Source organism: Saccopteryx leptura, chromosome 1 (genome assembly GCF_036850995.1).
Source record: "Saccopteryx leptura isolate mSacLep1 chromosome 1, mSacLep1_pri_phased_curated, whole genome shotgun sequence".
Classification (NCBI taxonomy): domain Eukaryota; kingdom Metazoa; phylum Chordata; class Mammalia; order Chiroptera; family Emballonuridae; genus Saccopteryx; species Saccopteryx leptura.
Genome location: NC_089503.1, coordinates 214,732,389 through 214,738,418, shown reverse-complemented (window position 1 = coordinate 214,738,418; position 6,030 = coordinate 214,732,389).

Below are 6,030 nucleotides of genomic sequence, written 5' to 3'. Positions count from 1 at the left end.
GCAGGTGGCAGCCGCTTTTATAAATAAAATAGTGAATCCTAATGATGGTGGTTTAAGGGGTAGGAAGCAAGAGATAACAGAACAGTGCCAAGCATTCATTTCCTGTGAAGACTGGCCTCCAACACGAACTGGCCACAAACACAAACTGCTTGTGATGTCAACAATAGCAGGTGACTCAAACTGTTTTATGACATAGAGCAATGGTGCTTAAGCTGGCTGCACATGATGTTGGTCCAGGAGCTGTTCAAGTCAGCAGCAACTCGGCGTCACCAACCCCCACCTCTGCCCCGCCCCCAAAGATTCTGATCTAATTGGTCAAGAGCAGGGCCCAGGCACTGGTATTTTTAAAAAACTCACTCCTGGAGGTTTCTAAATGAGCAGCTAGAGTTAAGAAATAAGGTCACTGAAATGTCACTGTGAACCCTTTTTAGGTTGAGAAGTCATAGCATTCAACCTTTCATTCACATGATTTGCCACATCCTTCACTAATAATTACTCCAAATCTGGTTAATATGTTTTGCCTATCTTTCTCCACATTCACAAACAATCCCCTGGCAAATAGAAAGAGATCTTTCAACATTCCTCCTTTTTTTTTTTAAATAATTTTATTTTTTTAATGGGGTGACATCAATAAATCAGGATACATATATTCAAAGATAACAAGTCCAGGTTATCTTGTCGTTAATTATGTTGCATAACCATCACCCAAAGTCAGATTGTCCTCTGTCACCTTCTATCTTGTTTTCTTTGTGCCCCTCCCCCTCCCCCTCTCCCTTTCCCCCCTTCCCTGCCCCCCCCCTCCCCGTAACCACCACACTCTTATCAATGTCTCTTAGTTTCACTTTTATGTCCCACCTACGTATGGAATAATGCAGTTCCTGGTTTTTTCTGATTTACTTATTTCACTTCGTATCATGTTATCAAGATCCCACCATTTTGCTGTAAATTCCTCCTTTCTTAATCAGCTCTTGGGGAGCTGTAGTTCTCAACTCTTGTGCTTATCCGCATAACCTGTGGAATTCTTTATAAACACCGATGTTATGGCTCACCTGGGTCTGCCAGTTGGCGAGTGGATCCATCACCAGCATTAAAAAAGAAAAAAAAAAAACCCACTCTGTCAGTGATCGGATCAGTGCCGATGGGGCATGGGAAATGTGCAGAGGACTGAGCCCGACCTTCACAAACTATAGGTCTGAGAAAAAGCCCAGAAATCAGTATGTTTGTATTGTTATGTGATTCAGATGCAATTGATCTCTTGAACACCGGGAGTACCACTCCAGGAGCTGACTCTAAACAGACACACCGCAGGGTGTGTTTCTTTGAGAATAACATTATTTGCAAATAATTGTCAGTATTTAAAATTAGAGGAGTTTCTTTCCTTAAAAATTTGACATTTGGACCACAGCAGCTTCACCTGGAAGAGTAGGCAGACGTTTGCAGACCTGGCTGCTTTTTCTCATGGAGTTGAAGGCAGAGATCTCTCCAGAGATCCCTTGGAGAAATCTAGACATGACGAGAAGATAAAGAGTGAAACAGGGGAACAAACACCGGACCACCCAGCTCTTATTGACCACCCAGTTCCAAGTGGCAACTACTTCTGTGCTTAACCCTTTAGCCATTCTGGCAAAAACGGTGGTTTTAAAGAAATCTCTGCTAGCGATATATATTGTTTTGAGACAGTAAAATAAGTAGAACATATTGTGAAAGAGTATCTCTAGAAAATTTCTTTTCTTCTTTTTTTGAGAGACAGAGAGAGGGACAGACAGACAGGAAGGGAGAGAGCTGAGAAGCATCAGTTCTTCATTGCGGCACCTGAGTTGTTCATTGATTGCTTTCTCACATGTGCCTTGACTGGATGCTCCAGCAAACCGAGTGACCCCTTGCTCAAGCCAGTGACCTTGGGCTCAAGCCAGGGACCTTGGGGTTTTGAACCTGGGTCTTTTGTGTCCCAGGCCAATGCTCTATCCACTGCGCCACCACCTGGTCAGACTGTAGAAAATATTTTAAAATTTTCTTCTTATATAATGAGGTAGTCTATAGAAATATGTAATAAAATAAGCTCTTTAAAAAATAAAGTACGGTATAACTGTACTTTACCATAACTTACCACATTTCTGGGCCTTTATATTATTCTTATTTCTTCTCCCAAAATTAATTTTATTACTTTTAACAACTATAACATCAAGAATCATAAAACTTAACAATTTAAATGAAAATGCCTAACATTGAGTTTAGATAGAATTATAGCTTAGTTCATCAATCTATTAAATATTGAACAAGTCTGTTAAAGTAAGTTGGACTTCAAACTAGATAATAAGTAGAGTGGCCTAATTAAATTTATAGTCGTAAGTATTTAATCTATAAAGTCCTACAGTTCTAAAGGCCTTTGCGTTCACTCTTTGTTCTCATTTTATCAGATGCTTCACTTGTCTTGGACGCTGGTATTCAGTGCCAATTTGTATGATCTGACTTCCAGGTTGAGTCTGCACTACTTCCTTTTGTAATGGAATTATGGCAGGTTATGTTGTTCGGTCCCTTGTATGTTAAATGTGAAAAAAACAAAACAAAACACTAAGCATCTTGAGAATGAACTCTGGACTGTGAGTACACTTTAATGAAAATAGGAGCTTCCTGAGTTACCTCTTACCCAATAACACCAGCAGGTGGCATACATATCACCTGATTGGGAGGAGGGGGCATGCCTTGACAGGGCTTCTGTCTAAACACAAGCCAATTATTCTAATAAAGTGTTAATAGGAATGAATTAAAAGAGTTTCAGATCATTAAATTAAAGATGGCGACAGAATAGGCAGATGTTCTAACTGCCACCTCCCAGGACCAAATTGGATTACAACTTAATTTAAGAACAATCATCTTGAAAAACCAACTTTGGACTAAACTAAGAGGAATCTATAACCAAGGATCACCGAAGAAGTCACACCGAGACTGATAGGAAGGGCAGAGACACAGAAAGGGCTGCCCCACTCCTAGGAGTGAGTGACAGCCGAGGGTCCGGAGGGACTTTCACTGTGGGGAGGGTCGCCCTGAGAGGTGTAGGTGCTCAGCTCCAAGCCAGTGCACCAGCCTAGAGTCCCAAACCTAGAAGAGGGGCTCACATAGCATTTGGCAGTGAAAAGAGCCGGGTTTCTGTCTACAAAAAAGAGATGGAGCTCTTGGAGATGCAGACTCCGTCTTAAAGGAGCCACACAGAAAATCTCATTCAAAGCCACTTACCCAGGCATTGATGAGGGAGAACTGAGAGGACTAGGGTTTCGGGAGAAGAGTATAAAGTTGGTGACCCAGGGAGAGACATCATGGGGGATGGCCACTGGCACCCCTGTGCTGAGTCATTCTCCAACAGTGCAGTTGCCATCTTTCTTGAGCGAAGCAGTCCCCTCTGAGCGGCATCAGCCTGGGGAAAAGCAACTGCTCTGACATCGAGAGTCTTTCCTGCCCCACTCTACGGAGACTGGGCCATCCTAGAAGTCAGCCAGGAAGCAGGGGGCACATCAGTGACTCAGTTTTCTGGCGATGAGGCCTGAGGTTTCCCCCCCATGCTCCCAAGACTGGTGCTTCTGCCTCATGGGAGACTCAGTAGAAACTGTACAGACTGTGGGCAGACCACACCTCTGGGTCTCAGAGGACACACCCACCAGACTCCTGGGGCCACACCTGTGAAAAAAGTCTGGACAGACCAACACCTCAGGCCAAGCCACACCCACCACCCTTCCTAATTCCTGAATTGCCCCAGGCTCTAGATTCTACCAAGAGGTTTTATTTCAGTAGCTGAGCCCAACAAACAGCCAGCAGACAGAGGCTGCAGGAGGCAGAGCTCAGGGAACCTCGGCCTTTTGCAAAACTTCCTCCAGGCCCAGAGTGGGTAAAAGCCAGCCTAGGAGTGTGGCTGAGTATTTCCATGTGCACATGGGCCCAGCAGAGGCAGCCCAAAACTCCGCATTGCTTATAGTTTCAAGAAGGTTGCTGAGGGCCAGTCATGGGCAGTGTCTCCCAATGCTCTGCGCCGGGTTTCTGCAGGGAGGCCCAGGGCTGGTACATCTAGCAGCCAGTTGTAGAGAGTAACAGTTCAGGACCTAAAAACCCTTGCTGGTGGCGTGTCCTAAAGGAGAGCTCCTCACACCTGGCCCAGCTGAGGCGAGGCCTGCTTTCTGTGATCAGCACCGGCACAGCAGCTCGTGTGCATTGGACGAGGTCAAGCTTCACAGTCAGCTGGCCCAGGTCCTGGATATTGTACCCTGCTGGGCTAGGTTCCACAGGGGGATGGGAGAGAAGCTTGGAGCATGGACATTTAAAATGTGGGTCCCCATGAGCCTATTGTTGGGTCTGGTCAAGAAGCTTAGCCACTTTCTGGGGAGGAGTCTCTCTGTCTTCCTCCCTGAGACCAGGTGCTCACCAGCTGGGAGAACTTCTGCAGAGGGGACTGTTGGCCCCACCCAATCTGAACCTGCTGCTCACTTCACTGGAAGAAATAGAATTGGAGTCTCCAGCAGTGTCTGAGGGATTAGGCTCTGGAGTAGGGACCATTTTCTCCATACTGAGCTCCTGACCAAGAGACCCCTGAAGTAGGGGGTCCCAGTAACATTGTATTCCCAACCTCAACTGCCCTAACCCACCAAGCTTGCAACCTGTAGAGGGGTTGGTGTGTGAGGCCAGTCTGAGCCCACACTACAGTCTTTCTACAGGAGACTCTGTCAGAAGACCAGGCAGCTGCAAGAGGAGGTGGAACAGCTGAAAAGTGGAGGCAAATCTTACAGAGCTTGGGGCTTTTACAGAACTACAGTCATCTATAAGCAGGAAGAAGCTGATCCTTATACACAGGTTGGCCCCTCCCACACTACCCAGGTGCAGAAAATGTAGACACAAATAGCAAACAAAGCAGTAGCTCCAGACAGGTAGATAACAGCAGGTTACAAACAACTGCTGACGCCAACCCAAGGAGACTCAAAACCAACAACCAGTAATGGAGGGCAGACAGCACCAACCCTAGACTCAGTTAACTACGTGAGCAGCATGTCAAAGAAGGAGTCCAGCAGGCACCAGAAACTGTGGAGAATAAATACACCCAACAGGACAGACACTGCACAGTGTCTAATACACATGATTAAGGTTGACCCTTAGAGCCAGCGAGCCTGAAGGTATAACTGCACCCACGAAAGGACCAACTGTATTCAGTACTCACATACACAGGAGGGTGAATACCACCCTCAAGAAGCATTCCTAGAGCAAGGAATTCAGGTGGCCTGGAGGTCAGTACCACTGAACCTCTCTTCCTCATAAAGACACCACAACAAATTTCAAAGTCAGACAGTGCTACCTAATACACAGACACAGTTCTGGAAGTCCTGGCCAAAGCAATCAGAGAACAAGAAGAAATAAAAGGCATCCAAATTGGAAAAGAAGTAAAACTGTCATTATTTGCTGATGACATGATACTGTACATAGAACCCTAATGTCTCAGTCAAAAAACTACTAGACCTAATAAATGAATTCGGCAAAGTGGCAGGATATAAAATTAATATTCAGAAATTAATTGCATTTTATACACCAACAATAAACTGTCAGAAATAGAAATCAGGAAAACAATCTCCTTCACTATTGCAACAACAAAAAATAAAGTACCTAGGAGTAAATTTAACCAAGGAGGTAAAAGACTTACTTGTACTTGGAAAATTATAAGACATTGCAAAAGGAAATCAAGGAAGATACAAACAAGTGGAAGCATATACCACGTTCATGGATAGGAAGAATAAACATCATTAAAATGTCTATACTACCCAAAGTAATCTATAGATTCTATGCAATTCCTATTAAAATACCAATGGCATACTTCACAGATCTATCAATAGAACAAATATTCCAATAATTTATATGGAACTAAAAAAGAATCTGAATAGCCTTGGCAATCTTGAAAATGAAGAACAAAGTGGGAGGTATCACAATTCCTGATATCAAGTTATACTACAAGGCCATTGTAGTCAAAATAGCTTGGTAGCCCTGGCTGGTTGGCTCAGC